This window comes from Stenella coeruleoalba (genome assembly GCF_951394435.1).
Source record: "Stenella coeruleoalba genome assembly, chromosome: 13".
Taxonomy (NCBI): domain Eukaryota; kingdom Metazoa; phylum Chordata; class Mammalia; order Artiodactyla; family Delphinidae; genus Stenella; species Stenella coeruleoalba.
In genome coordinates, this window is record NC_137159.1 from 48,369,813 (window position 1) to 48,389,311 (window position 19,499).

Genomic DNA, 19,499 nt, shown 5'->3' on the forward strand with positions numbered 1-19,499 from the left:
GCCCACAGATAATGTTAGTGCTTATTGTTACCAAATTCTTTTTGCCTTTCAACTTACTATAGATCTGTTGTTCTCAATTAGGGGTGATGTGATGGCGGGGGGGAGGATGCTACTGGCATTTAGTGGCTAGATGCCAGGGATGCTACTTAACATCCTAAGATGTACAGGACAGTCCCCTACAAAGAAGAACTCTCCAGCCCAAATGTCAATAGCAACAAAGGTGAGGAGACCCTGCTATAGGTATATAGCGTGTGGTCTTCAGTTTACTGTTAGTATTTGCTTTTCATCTGCTTTCTTTTATTCTTGAAATGAAGAAACTCATGAAGTTAACTCAGATTCACTGAGTTAACTTATTCTCCAATGAAAACCAGCATGAATTGTCACATATATATTCTAAGAAACTGATGAGAACAAGGTATATTATTTCACATATATAAATATTTATCTTTTAATATTCGGTTGCTATCTTAAGGGCCACATCACTTCCATTTTCCCTTTTATATAACTTTCCTATGTGAAGTATATAGGAAGCTAATGTCTTGAAACATGTTTTAGAAGATTTACAGACTCCAGAAAAGGATAAACTCAGCCACTTTCTCCTAGCACCTTGGGAAAAAAAAAAACTATGGGTGGAAAGATGTTGGGAGCATTTATATGTTGCTCTAAACATTAGACCAGGAGATGGTTCCAATACTGTTATTTTGCTTAACACATAAGTAACTAGCACTTGCATGCACATTCCCATTTTAATTAATTTCCTCTGCCCTCACATTTATATAAAGTAGCAAGATACCTGGTGGATGGTGTAAAACTTCAGTCGAATTGTAGTTTTCCCAGAATGTTCCTTGTACATATACACTTCTTTTTTTTTTTTTTTTTTTTTTTTTTTGCGGTACACGGGCCTCTCACTGTTGTGGCCTCTCCCGTTGCGGAGCACAGGATCCGGACGCGCAGGCTCAGCGGCCATGGCTCATGGGCCCAACCGCTCCGTGGCACGTGGGATCTTCCCGGACCGGGGCACGAACCCGTGTCCCCTGCATTGGCAGGCGGACTCTCAACCACTGCGCCACCAGGGATGCCCCGTGTACATATACACTTTGAGAAGAAATAGGTGAGACATACATAAATGATATCCAGAAAAACCTGACTGTGGCTCTGGAACCACTCATCTGTAGGAACATCTAACCTATGAAATGCAAGGTTAGCAATTGTTTGTGCATGGCAAGTTGCTGGCGGTGCAAGTAAAAGCTCTCCAGGAAAGTTTTTATTTTGAGCTCCCAATTTCTCCAAGATGTCAGAAGATCCTTTCCTTGCAGAAACTTTGAGAAGCTCTTAGGAAAAAGAAGGCCTGAGTAGGAATGAAACCACAGATTGAGTTAGCTCAGAAACGTGTCCACATTGGAAGGCATCGCAGGATGTCTGGTTTGCACCAGGAAGAAGGAGAGTGAGAAAGGCTTTCTCATTTGGAGACAAAGTGGGATTAGCAAATCAGTACTGTGTCTTTCTCTATGCCTTGTGTTCCTCAGTTTGATTTTTTATGTGTAACTATATTAGTAATGATTTTTTAAAGGATGTGTTTCAGTATGAGTGTGTGTAAACTGTTCAGCCGAGTCTATTTCTTGATGTCATTTTTTGACCCTTGGAAACGTCAGAATTGAAATAAAAGGTAAGTGACTAAATTAGACACATTTAAAACCAAACACACTTTCCTCCTGTTTGTTTAACTGAATCCCTGTTTCAACTCAGCATGGTGTGTTTGAATAGTGAATTTTTTTTTCTGTTTTCTTTTGATCCCCCATGCATTCTTTTGGAAATGGGAATGTGGTAAAATTTATTTATATAATTTTAATAAATTGGATGAGATAGTGATAATAGTCATGTGTTTTCAGGTTTCTCTTCTTAAGTTCCTGTTAGCACAGTCCTAGGCACAAATCTGCTCATTAACAAATGCTGGACTGGTTAAGTGTATTTATTCCTTTGGGTGTCTTTGCTGCCTGGTTGTCAGTTTCTGCAGCAGGTTTTCATGGTGTACCCCAATAACAGATCTAAAATTGGTGAATAAGCCATTTTGAATTTGTGGAAGTACCTATTCGATAAACTCACAGTGTTCTGGAAACTGTTCAGGGGGAAGTGTGTCTTTTTTGTTGTCCTTAATTGTAAATTGTCTACTAATTCTTGTAAAAGAGCTCCAGATCTTCTATAATTCAGTTTGGTGTCTTGACTATGAAACACAGACAAAAAGTAAGTGCGCTCAATTACCGACTGCCTGAAAGAGAGAGTTGTCTATCGTGTGGCTGCTCTGAGGTTCAAGAAAAGCTGTTAATTCTTATTATTCCATTAGAAGCCTGGGGGGCCATATATATTAGGTGCTCCCTCCATCATCAGAAGTCTTAATGCAAGTGAGCTCTAAACCAGTGAGACAGATTGTAGTAAGTCCAGAGCAGCCAGTGAACCTCAAAGAAGCAAACACACTTTGGAAAATATTAACCTGCCTATCAGTATTTTGTAATTTTGATTCTCATTATTTTATTTCTTGACATCGCATTTGGTACAGCTGTACAGAGCACTTATTGTATCCTTTAAACCTTTTGACTGTAATTGTGTTCCTTGCACAATTTGGTTGAAGTGTATTTTCATGGTTTAATTTGTCATCTGGCTATTTCACTTATAAAAGGCATCTAGGTATTAGCAATAATTAGTGCATATAAGTATTTAAAAATAAAAATCTAATTTAATTATGTGAAACTTTGGATCCCTTTCAATTGCCATGGAAGATTTTATTAATTCTTTCAGAATAGATAGTAGACATACGATGCTTTTAAAAATTGTCAGTATTAAAGTGTTAAGAGGTATATGCATTAAAAGATTAAAGAAAACAAAAATCACCTCAGGAAATCTTTTACAGTACACTTAGAAACAAAGGCTTTTATTTTTTCACTGAAGGAAAATGTGGTATATGTACACCATATGCATTAGAAGCATCTGGGAAGTGTGTTTTGAAATATTAATATATTTTAAAATAAAATGGATAATTACATGAATTTTTAACTTATTTTGAAATAAGCAAATGTTTCATAAATGGCAAAGAGCTATGTTAGGAACCATGTTTTCTGTCTGAATAAATGAAACCAGTACTTTGGGGATTGCACAAACCTATTAGATTTGATACTCTGGGTGATAAAAAAAATGATGTGAAAAAAAGAATTTAGGAAGTACACTGTTAAGTAGATATTATACATGTAGATTTCATTAGAAATGAGGGGAAACCGTCATAGCTTTTATATCAGTGGCTCTATTTGAATGTGTACTTTGTCCTGAGCACTTGATGGAAGATTGTTCTATTGATCTGTGAGAGAATTTTATGATGTTGGATTTGTATTAATGGTTTTTAATCCTTCAATGTACTAGGATCGTCTCTGCAATATAATCTAAGCAGTATAATAAAAAGTTTATTCTGCCTAGTGTCTGTGTAGCATGGATGGGTTTATTGTCTAGAATAGTATCTTAGTTCTCCATTCCTGTACATGGGCAAACAGTGGTTATGATGTTGAAATGAGTAATAACAGATTATTTTTCTTGCGTCAGTTTTTGTGGATTATCGGATATTTAGGTTAAGAAAATATCTCTAACTTATTCAGTAAAAATGATTTATAAATAATAGTTGTATAATTGAACTAAAGTAGTTGACAAGTGTCTTTGATTCATCTCTTCATTTACTCTTTCACCAAATATGTATTGAATGCCTAGTTTATGTCCGGGACTGTGCTAGATGCTAGAAATAGGGTATCTTGTTTATTTTCTCTAGATTTAAGTTGCTTTTGGGTAAGTTATATGTTTAATTCCAGAAGTTAGCTCCAACATCTAGTATCCAAATTAACATTGGACAAAAATATTTTTTTTGTAGAAGAAATTTTTGTTTGTAAAGGAAAGAGACAGGGAAATTAAAGACCCACCATAACTCAGATGATCACTGGCCAGTGAGGATTTGCCATAAGAACAAAATTGCCTTTTTTCAATTAAATAGTATGTAAAAAAGCCATCAGAAGAAATCTTGTAAGTAGGAAGCCATATAGGAAACTGGTGGACTACGCAGCTCTTTTTTCAACTTTCTTTCCCTGCTGACCAGTTGAAGCAGCTTTCAGTAAAAGCAAGAGTTATTTGGATTTTAATGGATTTTAGTGCTTTAAGCACAAAGTGCTTTTTTTCTATCACTTGACATTGTCTCCAGTGGATATGTTTGTTGTTATTTTTCAAAGTTCACATCAGAGCTATTTGACATTTGAAATTTATCCTCTATCTCCCTTTTTAAAATATATTGAGGTTATTATGATTTTCATACTGGTTAAATAATCTTACAAATTTGGTTAGTTCCCACATAATTGCTTGTAAGTGAAAATCTCAATATAATGACACACGATGGAATGTAAGTAAATAGCTAAATGTGCACTTTTAAGTGTGAGAGTTGTGGGGCAGTTTCCCTACACCCAGGGTGAAAGGAGTATAATAGTCCAAAATAATCTATATGACAGCTTTTCCCAGTGTGTGTTCTGGGGAACAGTGTTAATCGGTTTTACCCACAAAGCAAAGAATTTCTACACAAATAAATTTGAGAAATACTGGGTTGGACAAAGGTGTACTGTTTATTTATTGCAGGACATCTCAGCATCTTCAGTTTGTGATTATGCACTGTGAATCTCTGAAAGAGGGACAGGAGTGTTCCAAACATATTTGTCAAGAACTCCTTGACAAATATCTCTTTAGTACTGATGTTCATGGTGTAATATTATGTTTATAATGTATTTTGCAGTGTTTCCAAATGTATTGGTGAAGGATTTAAAAAACATCTCTCATGACTAATGTACCTTGGGGCTGACTTCAGGGAGTGTTAGCCTTAGGATGGCAGTTCCACAGGCTCCCAAGCTTTCCTAACCTTTCTCAAATTCTAGAATTGCTAGAGCAGCTCTGAGTGAGTTGTATGCAGTTTGCATCTTCTGAAGTTATCCCAGAGTAGATGTGACTTCCAGGGGTCTTTAAACATAGAGCTGAAAAGAGCAATTAATAATAACAATAACAACAATGATAATATTTGCAAGTAAGCACGTGGCATTTTTTCAAAATGCTTTCAAATCTTGAGTCACTTGATTGTTGCAGCAAATTTGTGGTAAATTCAGTTTGTCCTGGTTTTTCTAACTTATGTCTGAGGAGGCAGAATAACTTAGGTGCAGAAACTTGTCAAGTTTTCACATCAGGTTCATACTCCATTGCCCTTACCTATTGTATAAATAATGATTTTCTAATATAATACTCTACATTGTACTACCTGAGAATTAGGATCTAGGTCAGGGATCAGCAGGCTATGGTTCAAAGTTAGGCAAACTATTACCTGTTGTCATATAGACCATTGGGCTAAATCTGGCCCAATGCCTGTATTTATTTTTTTAATAAAGTTTTTTTGAGCACAGCCATACACATTTGTTTATGTATTGTTTGTGACTGCTTTGACACTACAATGACAGAGTTGATTAATTGCAACAAAGATCATATGGCCTGCAAATTGTAAAATATTCACTGTTTGGCCCTTTATGGAAAAGTTGGAAAACTCCTTATGTAGATCATGGCCTGAACTAGAGGCTATATGTAGATGTTGGAATGCTGTTTATATTGCTCTGTGCTTATAAATGTGTAATGGTTAACAGAAAACATGGAGGTAATTCCAAAAAAAGAAACATATTTGTACTGTTAGTATAAATGACACTCATTTGTTAATTTACACACACCCCTATGCATTAATCATGGGTTTCAGCACACCACAGTGCTAGCTGAGCTTGCATCCTTCAAGCACAGGGTTATTTAATGATTGCTGCAAGAGGCTTTAATCAAGTCCTTCTTATAGAAAACAAACAAATGATTAGCCTTTACATTACAGGCATAAACAGGAATTTGACTCATGAATTTCCTAATTATACTGCACCATTTTGGAAATCAGTTGGCATTCAGATTCTTGCTGTTACTCTGTATACAATTTCCTTTTGCAAGATAGAAGTATAGGATGAAAAAAATAAAGTTGGGTTTAATTTAAATGTTTTCCCTATTTGCTCATACAAAATGATTTAATGGAAATAGAGAAATGATTGGCTGTCTCTTATATACCAGCTACATGCTTCCCATTTTATATGACTCTTACTGATTTATTCTAAGATAGCACTATGAGGTAGGTTTCATTATTTCTGTTTTAAGTCTGAGGAAATTAAGGCTCAGGATGTGAAATGATCTGCCCAATGTCACATTAGAAAGTAGTTTGTGATGGAGTCCTAATTAGGATTGGAATTCCTAGTCTCGCAGCCGAGGTGTGGATTTCTTCCACCCTGACTTGTTGCCTTAGCCACAAGGCCAAGACCCGTTTTCCATGATCTCTGTAACCGGTACCTAAAATGGATCGGTTCTTCCCATTTCCCCCCCGCCAAGATGTGCTTTAGGTTGTGCATAAACAATTGACAAGTTAAATGCACATTCCTGGTTTTATGGCACTGGATTATCCTGCTTACTGTTTTACCCTTGTGAAAAATCAGTTGTGAAATAGGTCTACAAGTTTCCTTTTAATTATATCTAAGCAAAAACATCCAAGCTCTGCATATTTTGAATGCTGAAGCCAATTTTGATTTTATCAGAGGTAGAAGGTGGTTCTTAATTTCTCTTCTCCGATCTCTTCCATCATTTGTCAGAAATCAAATGTCGAGGTCTTCCGTAAATAAAACTTACTTCTTAATTAATTGTCCTAAGGATTTCCTTGAAAGAATTAGAAAGAACGCCTACAAGAAATTATTTCCATTTCTTTACTGTTTTCTAACATGTTCTTAGTATCTCTGCAACACATATTATTTTCTGAGAGTTATTTCACATTGCATTTTTCTTTACCTTTTTGTAGGAGACTGATCTGGGCTAGATCATGAGTCTTCTTTTATTTCCCCAGTGCTGCACAGAAGTCCCTCACAGACAGGAATTTTTATTGGGATGATTGCTTCTCATTCAGATCTTTACAAGGCCTATGGAATATTTCCTAGGACGTGATTATTGATGGGAAGAGTTACATGGAGGAGGTTAGCATTGGTTAGGGTCATAATCCAGTGCTAGGTTTTATAGAACATTTTTATTATTACAGAAGGTTCTATTGGATAGCACTGGTCTAGAAAGAAGCCTAGAAATGTTCTTATACAGCATGTCTGGTTGCTCATGGATTAGTAGCTTATATATTAATAGTATGTTTTAATAGCTTAACCCCTCTGGGCCTCGCTAATTCATCTGTAAAAGGACAGTAAGATTATATGTGAACTCTACCTTTATTTGATGCAGACAAATTTTGAATGTTTTACTTGCAAATTTTGATATATGTGGTTTCAGGTGCCCTTTTTGGGGGTGGGGCATTAGTTGATTGATTACTTTTGATCATTTTTCTCAAACCTTTCCATACAGGAATTTATCAGCAGGAAAAATTAGAATTCCAGATTCTTATTTAAAATTCACATGAAAAGAAAACACAGATTTTACCCAACTTTGGATTATTACCCTTAGTTAAGAAGTATGTAGCTTTGGTCTGTTTTGTTAGTTGCTTTTCGAGCAGCTTGGCTTGTTATTGATACCATTCCTTTTGGAGTTGTATTCAAAATTGTTACCCAGAGGCCATTTAACTAAGGTTTTATCATGTGTTACAAAAGTGGACCTTTGCTTTGATTTTTTAATGTTACACAAGGTAGTATTCATTTGTTTTAAAATTCTAAAACTCTAAATTTCTAAATACCATTGCACTTTAAGTTCATTGTTTTTAAAAAGATAAATTCAGACAAAATTTCAGGAGCCATAAATAGGATTAACTGACAAGTAGGAAATAATTTCATAGTGTGTTGTATTTAAAGCTAGACCTTGTATAGTAATGCCTTCATAGAAGTCACTTAAAAGTTTTAAATGACTACTATATGATTCTGTACGGTGGATGACTCAGTTATTTCTGCTATATGAGTTAACCACAGTATGAAAAAGTATTCTAATCAGCATACATCCCATTGGAACCAGAAAATGTTTATCACATTTACCAGATTAGTATCCCTAAAGGTAGTGTTTAGAAGTTACTAAAGAAAACTTTAAATTATATATTTCTCATATACATAATTGGTGTAGTTGCTTAGAATTGTTTTAATTGGACGGAGCATTTTAGTTTAGTAACTACACATCAGGTACTATAGTGACCAATTTAAGTGAAACCTGAGACTGTTTGGACCAAAATTCAGAGAATGCCATTTTAAATACCTTTCTGATATTTAAAGTTTTTCAGTGCAAAATTGGTAGAAAAACTAAAATTTGTTTGAGATCATCTTAAAATGTCATTAATCTAATCATATTAATGATTCACATTCCATCTGATACAAATATGTGAGCTTGACACATTTCATTAAATTAATAAATCAAAAAACTTACCTGAATTATGAAAAATAAATTTGATCCTTATAATTTCATTAAAATCATTTAATTTACTAAAATATTTGGTTTTATTGATATCTTACTATATATCAATATATCATGAAACATTAGATTACATTTAGGAAATAATGCTCATTTTTCACAGATGATTTTTTAAAAAGAGGCTTCATCATAAAAAGCCATTATTTTACTGGGGTTACCTGCATTCCAATTTTTTTTAACTTATAATAATTTGCTTCCTACAGATATGCCGATAAGCCTTTAGGGTAAAGGTGATTAATTGGAAATTTTCTAAATCTCCATAATATAGAGGAAAGAACACAGAATCTGGGGTCAGAAGATCTACTTTCTACCATTTAGTCATTTGTTCTTCATTTAGTCCCTTGTATTTATTGTTTACTATGTGCCAGGCACTGTGCTAAGAAGAGTGGTGAAGAAAACATTTATATTTGCAGTACATTAGATTTTAATAGTTACTTTATTCTTCAGTGGTCTTGGCCACATCATTATGGTAGTTAATAAGATTAATAATAAGATTATTAATAGTCTTAATTAATATAATTATTAATTATATAATAGTTAATAATAAGATTACACAAATGGCTTTGTGAATTGAAATGGCAGTTATTGTATTCTGCCTCATCTCCATCATCTCCTTCATCGGGATGATGATATCATCGTCAGATCTACTTAAGAAAGGACAATCCATGGAGGATTTGTTTGGAAATGCCCAATTAATGAATCTTGAACTGCCTCAAAACGATATTATAATAGAAACTAATACCAAAGGCCTGTGATTTACTTTGCCCAAATGCTTCCAGTTGTTAAAGTTCCTTAAATATGATGTGAGAATTAAAAAGTTGGCTTTTTGTGGCAAATGAATCCTGCCTATGAAAATGAAGTTAGTCATCCTCATCCCACATTGCTAGTTTCATAGAAGACAAGATAGGAAATTAATTACTCAATAAAACATTTGTTAAGCAACTCCTTTGTGTACACACCATCTTAGATGCTGATCATCCTGAACAAAAGACGAGGAATAGAAAAGGCACTGCTCTTAAGCATCCTACAGTTTGTATAAGGAAGCATTAATTATAATAATGCCATGGCTAACACCAGTAAACAGGTATTATCTATACATAAAATGCTTTATACTCTGTCATTATTGAATAAGTGGTTTTACATTTTTTCACTGCTATGAGCCACAGCCTCTCTATGGAACAAGTTAAACATTAGCAAATGAGACAATTAAAGAAATGTTAAAAAAAATGTATCTAGATTCCTAAAACTGATTTGTAGTGACAGAACCTAGAAGGATCCTAACTCCAAGCTCATCCTCCTTTCCAATTCCTTCTTCAGGGAGAATGAGATGAAACATTAAAGTATTGCATATTGTCGGGAAATGCCTAGATTCTCCAAGGATTTCTAGTTTCTTAAAGATTCAGTGTTATTTGTTCACCCTGACACTTTGTTCAAATCATTTTTCCTCTCTGTGACTGTTTTCATACATATTTACATGCCTTAAGGTGTTTGATTTAATTATTCTATGTTAATAGGCCCATTTAAAATGATCAAGTATATTCTCTCAAACTGCATCCAGCATAGTTTCTATTCAACTCTAAGAGAAGCATATTAGCTAATAAAAAAAAAATCAGTATTTCAAATTAGTGACTTTTCTAGTCTTTTTCCATTATGTTTTGTGAGCATTACTTGCAGCATGGCCCATTTTGAACATAATTTACTTCTGACAGCTATAAGGTACACGTTCCCTAAGCTACTAGGTACTGCCCTGAACTACATTTGCCGGTAGATATTAGCCATTCCATGTATTATACATATTGCACAACTAGTATTTTTCTCAGTTGTAATAATATCAGAAACCTATTAAGTTTTTGGTGTCATATTTACTATTTTTTTGTACAGGTGAGTTTTCCATAGTAATACAAGTTCTAAAATAGTACTGTCATAGTTCAGGCTGCTGTCACAAAGTACCATAGACTGGGTGGCTTATAAAAAACAGAAATTTTATTTCTTACTGTTCTGGAGGCTGGAAGTCCGATATTAGGGTGCCAGCATGATCAGGTTCTGGTGAGAGTCTGCTTTCAGGTTGAAGACTGCTGACTGAATTTTCACACGGTGGAGAGTAGAGGGGGGAAGCAAGCTCTCTCATGACTTTTACAAGGGCACTAATTCCATTCATGAAGGCTTCACTCCTATAACCTTATATAATCCTAATTATCTCCCAAAGGCCCCACCTCCTAATATCATCATACTGAGAAGTAGGGTTTCAACATGAATTTTGGGGGTACACAAACATTCAGTCCATAAAAAGTACTGAGTCAGGATGCTATTCTGGTTTAGAAACATATATTTTCTTCTTTGAAATAAGATAAATAAATATCTGGTTATGTTGGATTATCCCTTTCAAGCCATTCTAATGGCAGAGGCTGGACTTAGATGTCAGATGAACTCAGGACCCTTTGGAAATCATCTTTCCTTTTCAATACTTTATTTATTTACCAGACAACAGCTCATTGGGATATCTAGATTAAATGTTATTAAGATGTTGAGGCTATAAATATATTTCTGTTTCCATTCTTACATTGACTCATTTTCTTTACCCTGTAAAAATGGAGATTGAATGTCACTAACCAATCATAAATGAGAGTACTTTTCTATAATAAAATGAACGATGTTTAATTTTATGATCAGGCCTATATTCTTTAAATACTGAAAATAGAGTCGGCAGATCCACTCAATTTTTATTCTTCACCTTTTTCATTCTTTATATGAAACTCTTTAACCTGTTGTTTCATCTCGTAGATGTTTTTGCCACCTCCTTTTTTTTTTACTATGTCACAATTAATGCTTCCATGTTCAGGGTTATTTTTCCATTCTTCCTACTCATAGTTTTTATTTGCCTGCTCAGTGGCGCATTTGTTATCATGTCATAGCCCCTTGATAGGATCTTGGACTTTTATAGAATTAACTAGAGGTCTGAGCTGCTTCTTTTATCCTTTTATATTCCTTGTCTCTGCCGTATTTCAGTGTTACAGAAACGTTGATCCTTTTATTTGCCCATTCGGTTTATTTTCCTATAGTATAGTACTCAGTAGGAAGCCTATTTTATAGGAAGAGAAGTCTTTGACATATAATGTAAGAGAATTCACTGTATGAGACTGTGTGATGGAGGATGCTTTTTACTAATTTGAAAACCCCTGTTGTTATTAAACTATTATGTAAAAAACATTGTCATAGACTTACAGGTAAAATCTGTGACAATAATATTAACGACCTAATGGGGAATATTGAGAAAAGTATTGATGTTTAGGATGGAGTTTATGAATTGAAGTGGTCATAATAGCATTGTATTGCTACACATTTGGAAGCAATATATTATGAATTGTAACTTGATGAGATTATTTTGAAAATTAAGTCTTTATCTTGGAAGTCATTTGGGTCAAAAAAAAAAAAAAAAGTCTGTGTTCCAGCAATCAGAAAGCAGTTTGTACAAGCGTCAAGAAATAATGTTATATCATATTCATATTATTCCATTTTAAAAAATAAAATGAACTGTTTTGAATGATGGAATTAACATTTACATATGCTCTACAAGAGTCCAAATTTTTTTTTTCTTTATCTTTCAGAGTGCTTTCTTAAGCAGCAAATGTCCATTTCAGGACAAGATAAGATGGGGAATTATAAGGCTACCTTAAAAGCTTGTATTTGTAGTGATTCGATTTTATGGATCAGTAAATCAACAGATAAAGGATAGATTATTCAAGCTTATGGTCCCCTCTTCAACATGGACCTGCATTCATATGGGTCTACTTAAGTACTAGACATTAGCCCAAACATCTCTATATATGAAATTTTCAGTGATCTAGAATTGGTTGTACCTATGAACAAACTATTTTATTCTTAGCCTGTAACATAAAACTGTATTTTTTTAAGGAAAATAGGAGACTGGACAATGTATTTAGTTTTTCTTTCTTCTTGTCTATTGATTCAAATTTTAAAAGATTAGAACTTGCTGCTTAGTTCCGAGGAGATTTACTATACAGCATGTATGTAAAAGGAATAAAAGTAATATTTTTATCAGATTTGCATTTTATAAGTAAAATGAAAAGGCAGATACACTATATGCGGCAAATTCGTATTATATTGCCTTACCCTCCAAAATATTTGACTTGGAATGAAAGTGTTCTTTTGTTTCAGATATTATAAAAGGGAAGAAAAATTTTATGTGCCGTGAATGAAAAGAACACTTTCCTTTAAATTTTAAAGGCAGCAAGAAATTATGGAATAATTCTCCCTTTTATTTCTAGTGGTTAGAATGCCCATGGGTAAACACACCTGTTCTTTGCTATTATAATAGGGCAAAGGTTTTATAAACATGTTTTTTAAATTTTTTATGGGAAATAATTCATTCTAATAGTACAGGGAAGAAGAGTGTTGGGACCTTTTTTTTTTCTTCAATAAAGGAAATAGTATTATATTTTTTGACTTTATAGAGTTAACACGTAAATGCAATTAAGAAAGAAATATTTTCCCTAAATATTTCTACCTTCTTGTAACAGCATCAAAGAAATAATGAGTACAGCCTTCATACTTCTTTATTGTATTACTTTAAAAAATGTGACAATAATAAATATATTTTGATAATAGTTCCAGGAACATCGCACCACCTTACTAGACACTTCAGCATTACCCTATTTTGTCCAAATTCTTCATGTTTATTTTCTTTTTAAAACAATTTTTTTGGGAATTGACATATATACACTAATATGTATAAAATAGATAACTAATAAGAACCTGCTGTATAAAAAATAAATAAAATTCAAAAGAAAAACAATTTTTTTTTTGAAATCTACACAAACTTGCACAAGGAGCCTTAAAACATACTTTCTGTATACTCTTGAAATCTTCTATTTTTTATCTGGGTGTCTTGGGCAAGTCACCCAACCATAGTGAGATAATATAAAGATTATATAAGATAATGTTTATGAAAGTACATTTAAAGTGGTAAGGCCTACCCAAGAGTTAGTATATTATTTTTTATTCTTATTTCTCTTGAGCATTTAGAAGAAGTTACTTGAGATCTTCATAACATTTTATAAAACATTTAATAAAAATTGCATTTGCTCTGATTATTTTCTGCTCTCCACTGATTGATTCTGAGGAATGCATTAATGTTTTGTCTTAACCTGATATTCCTACATTATATTTAGTAAGCAGAGAATAGCACAGTTTGTAGAGAAACCACCAACTTACAAATATTAGATCTAACCATATTAAATTGTTGCTATTTAACCAATTTTGATCTGAAAACAATAATTTTATATGTTTCAACCCCAGGTACTATTGGACTAATAAGTGCTTCAGTCTTTGGAGAAGCAGAAGAGTTCTTTTCAACAGTCTTCCTCCTATTCAAATGTCCTACATGTGAAAAGATTACTAGATATTTGGTTCATTGTAGGTAGCATTTTAGTCAACTCTGAGAGATTCCTGGAAAATTTTAACATACTATCTGATTCATTTAGGGAAAAAAAACCCAGTTAATTCCCCTTAAAATTATTTTCAGTGATTTCTATAAAACTTTAAAATTAAATTAACCATAAATTATAAAATATGCAAATATCTTGAGTTTTAAACACTAAAGAAAATGAAAAAGTCTTGAAGAACTGAAATATCCTTTTAATATTTATTTCATTTTTCTTCCAGACTATTTGTTAAATGTGCAAAGGTCCTAATGGATTAAAGATAACATGAATTATTTATTTTGAAATAAAATTTTATTTTTCCTTAAATATAATAATGTATTTATAAATGACAGGTCAGTTTTATATCATACGAACTATTTTCTGTTCAATTTGTACAAATCTAATTTGTTAAACTCTAAATTTAGGACTTTTTCTTACAGTATGGTTTAGTCATATTTTTGTGCAATATCCCCTTAATTTAATGACAAAATATGTTTGTTTTTATTTCTCAGAGAAATTAAATAGATTTGTCTGAGAAGCTAAGTATAAATGAGTAAAATCAGAAGGATTTGAAAGTTTATTTGAAACATCTCTGTAATAAAATGATTTGTGAAAAAACTGTACACATCAAGCATATGTTAGACAGTTCTCTCACATGAAGGGCCATTGGTGTCCTTCAGCAGAATTCACCTACTGTCTATTTAATGTTGGAGAACCTAGGACACATTGTGGAGTATTCTCTGCTGGTACCACACAAGCCAGAGGATGTTTCCTGTTTATTTGCTTGTAAGAAAAGTCCCATCTGAGTACTGGCACACCCACTAGAAGGGGTGATATGTTGGGTAGGTAGGTAGGGGTGTATTTAAATTTATTTTCTCAACTCCAAACCAAGAGCTTTCCTCCTAAAATGTGGTGACTTTGGACTCTTAATAAGGAAGCACTACTCACCAAAACCAGCTTTCTTTGGAGAGTTTGTGTAGCAATGATTGAGCTTGGGTGGGAAAGTACATGGTAACACCCTGTTCACTGTTATCTGTCAGTTCCGTACTAGGAAACGTCCATTTCTCAGTAAGCAATAAAACAATAAAAATGAGCACACACGGTGTAGACTATGCTCTGTTTATGGTCACTGTTAAATGCAGTGGTCTTTCCCTAAGTCCAGCTATTGATATGAATATATAAATGTTAACTCTCAAGGTTTAGATGTAGGGAAGAATTGAGGCTATAAAAGCAAAATAAAATCCTTGTAATAGTCCCTCATGAAAAGAAAATGTGAAATTGTATGCAATATAGTTTATGCGTGCTATTTAATATATACTTTAATATGTTGACTAATAACTGTTAAATTCTATTAGGACAATTGAACAGCTTAAAACACCAGAAGAATCTGCCATATAATTAGACTTCCTTCTATCTTCCTTCTTTCCCTTTCTTACTTTCTTCCTCCATTAACAAGATGGAACATTTTGAATCGAATACCACAAGTTCTTTGTAACAAAATTGGTAGGTACTTTGTGAAGCAGAAACAGAGGGAGTCTCCAGCTTATGAAAGTATAATCTCAGAAGTTATTTGAATAAATAGGTTGAAACACATATCACATTTCCCATGGAAACAACACTGTAAGGCAAAGTAAACTCAGACCACTTCACAAAGGACTCATTAATTCCATGATATACTTGACACATTGTATTGTACCAAAAGTATAGTCAGACATTGCCCATAATGTTCCAAGGGAGAATGGTTTTATAGTTCTAAGTGTGATGCCAGGAACATCTCTGCTGCTTCAAGTTGGTTAGAGATACCCTTATCACTCCTGAACAGTGAAAAGAGAGAAAAAATTAGCGTCTCTAGTTGGCTTCCCTCATGCCCTAGGATCCAGATTCCAGCAGGCTGAGTGGGAGTGTCATTTACGTGAATTTGAAATAAGTTGCCTAGCCCACCTGTTAAAAAGCATTTTTGCAACTAGCCGGATTCCTGCCCAGGCTGTTTCTTTCCTTCCTTAAGCCTCCATAATGGACCTTTCTGCTTCATTTTCTGTTTGCACCTCCTGTTGGTTCTGGCTGGCTTTTGTCTTCCTCCAGCGGACTGCTGCCCAGATCCAAAGAACCAATGATTTTCTCCATTTCCCAGTCCTTGAAGCATTCCCAGATTATTGAGGTTTTCTAAAGGCTTTCACTGTTAACACCAAAAGAAAAATAAAACAAAACTCCATCCTTTGCCACCATGGGAACCAGACCCTGCTATACTGGCATTTGGTCCTCCAAATAAGGGGTGAAATCTTCAAAAGTAATGTGAGGGGCTAGAAAGACGAGGATAGACACTAGCAAGCTCGAGGTATGTTAAGAAAGGAAATAAAATTGTATTCTGAATTCCTCCTTCTGCTGGTTAGCACCCGCCACCAGTTTTTCTATGTAGCCCACTGTGGAGGGCATAGATCTGTGTGGGAAGCCGCCTGAGATAGTGGCAGTTTTGATGGAGGAGCGAGGGAGTGAAAGAAAATGAAGGGAGCCAGTCACAGGCAACTAGCAGAGAAGGAAGAAAGCTGAAACGGAGAAAGAAAGCCCAAGTGAGGGCAGGAGACTTCTTCTGGCCAGTTTTTAATGTAGAATGTAGTGTGTAAGTTGACTACTGCATGTGCATTTAGATGAAGCCTTTCATATTGCTAAGCTTAAACACTGATTATACAAAAAGGAGTTAATTGTGACATTTTAGTCCAAACTTTAATTTATTCACTTGTCATGATTAAATTTCTGATTTTCTTTACATTGAAACAAGAACATTTTTTCCTTATTCATTTCTCTTTTCCAAGTAGTATGTCATTAAGATTATGTGCAAAGAACACTGTCATAATAAAGTTACCGTCCTTGCATTCTTATAAGCTGAGGGCCAAAGGAAAAACATTTGTGAAGATGCTCTTTTGAAGTAATTTTAAAACGTACAATTTAATAGTCTGCAGCTTCCCTCAATGTCAGCACACAAATAACATGACTGATATTCTAGTGTTTGATTTCTGTCTCTGTGAGGGAAGTATGTCTTATCTGAAAGAAAAATAAGGTTTAAGTTATCTTTTTCATGGTTTTATATTTATTATTTTCACAATCAAAAGAAAAAGAGTGTGATCTTTATAGGTGGCATGGTGATCATAATAAAGTTGATTACTAAGAGGCTCACTTCATGTACACAGCAGGATTAGGTCAGCAGAATTAAGAAGCCAGGGTTTTCTTCAAACCAAGAGCTTTTCCCTAACTTGACAATGTATGCAGGTAAGGCTGGATGGACTGCTTTCTACCTTACACTAAGACAAAATATACTGCTTTACCTTTACACTGGAGCATGCCAATTTCAGCACCTCTCTCTGTTGCTGCTCAAAACCAAAATAGTATTTGATCGCAAACAGAAAGCAAAAGTTGGTGTGATGAGAAAAACTATTCTTTTTAAACTTGATATTCTTTGTTTAGTCCAAAAACCAAGTAGAAAGGAAAGAAAAAAAGAAAAATACGTAGAGAATGATTGTAAACGCTAGAGCTTCTGCCATTTATAGCTACTTCCAAATTCTGAAATAACTTAGAGGTCATCTCTAGGTTAACAGGTTTTAAGTCAACTAAAGCTAACAAATGCTTACCAAAGGGGTGGAATAGAATGAAACAAAAAAAGAGAAGTATTTTATACTATGATTGAATCTGAAAATATATAGAAACTCAAGGAAAGTCTGTTCTAAGCCAGTTTTCTTCTTCTTTTTCTTCTTTTTTTTAAAATTTTTAAAATAAGAGTTAATATATTACCCTTTCTTTCACTCTAGTACTTCTTTAAAAAAATCTAAGTCTTCGGAGAAGACTATTTTTCTGAACATGGTCAAGTCAGGATTTGATTACACTTTGGGCATGACTTGGATTTGCATAAAAGGAGCTCCTTTAGTTAAGCTGGTTCTCTGTATGAATAACTCAGAGAAATGCTGGATGACTGGGCGGGATCAGTGGTATTGCCTGTGGCTCCGTGCCTTAGTTAAGAGGGAAAAGAGAACTCATTTTCAAGGAACCAAGTCAATGACCTTGATTTTATTAGTGCACCTTCCTTTCCTAATATCCTACTAAGCACATTTATAAAATTTGTGTCAAGACTTGTCCTGTTTTATTTTGTTGACTTGTTTTTCATTTTCTTTTCCCTCCCTATTAGATTTTCATGCAGCACTTTTCCAAAACCCCTTTCTGGGACTGTACTCCTCATGACCATATTTGCCAAAGGACTGTCCTCTAAATTCCCTGATTTTGTTGTTTTACATATTTAATAAACTTATTGAAAAATGAGCATCTTAGGTGGGAAATAGAATTTCAAAGGATGTCATTGTAAAAACCAAAGTATATAACATTAAAATCTATATCTTTGTATGATTTCCAATATAAAACAATAAAATGAAACTTTACTATTTGTGTCCATGTCATGTCCAAGTTGCCATTGAAAAGTAACAAATTCTAATTCCTTATTTGGTAGATTGGAAGCCTAAATCAAACAGGAGATGAATATCACATACCAAATATTTCAATCATTTTTTATTTCTTTTAAAATGAGCTCTGGCAAACCAAGTATTTTGTATAAATGTTGTTGTCCACATTTATCCACTAACAATTTTCTATTATGTAAGACCATATCAATAGGTGTACCTGTGTTGATATCTCAGTTTCCACCTAATATATTTTAAACAGAATTGATGATTTTTTAATTCATTAGTAACTTTAACCATTAAAAAAGCTATTTGTTGAACCTTATGAAATGGTGCATTTACAGTTGTTTTTCTTTCAAGTTACTGCATTTGCTGTTGTTTTGTTTTTTATAAACACTTTTCATCAAATGGGCAGTTTAAAAAATACAGCTAAAAAAATACAGCTAATTAATTGAAATACAAGAATGAGACAAGAAATGTCAACATGGATATACTTTACTGTTGAAAACATTTTGATAAGTATTGAAACCTTGCTCTCTCCCTAGTGCCGTAAAACAGTTTTTCCTTCCATTTCTTACCTGATGCCAAGCCCGGTGTCTCAAATAGTACTTGAATTGCCTAATATATACTAATAATATTTTAAATTCCATACCCTTACATTGATTATGTGTAGGAAAGCCATACCCTTACATTGATTATGTGTAGGAAAGACATACAAAATCTGATTGTATATATGTGTGTGTTTGTATATATATATATGGAAATATACTTAAATAAATATATAAAAATATGTAAATATTGTGCAAATATACGGAAATATAAGGGAAAGTTCACCCAATATTATCATTATCTTAACTACATACATATTCTCACCCTAAACAGAAGCACAAAGTGAATAAATCATGATATACTCTGCCTAAAGGACCGCTGCCAAATGGACTGCTCTTGTACTCATTACTCTTTCTACTTAACATTTTTGAAAGTTAGCATTTAAAAATTATAATAAACCATCGTCATGTGTGATAAAATATGAACACACTATAAACAAGCTAAATAAATGATAGATTTTAGGTGCATACATTTATGTTGTGTTTTTTTTAAGGAA

General features: G+C 33.6%; 1 protein-coding gene across 1 annotated transcript in view; it reads left to right on the forward strand.

The window, feature by feature from the left end:
• The window catches only part of LOC307195881 (neurexin-1-like), a 752,915-nt gene that overhangs the window by 728,689 nt on the left and 4,727 nt on the right, over nucleotides 1–19,499 (forward strand). The gene's annotated exons all lie outside the window — the stretch shown is intronic.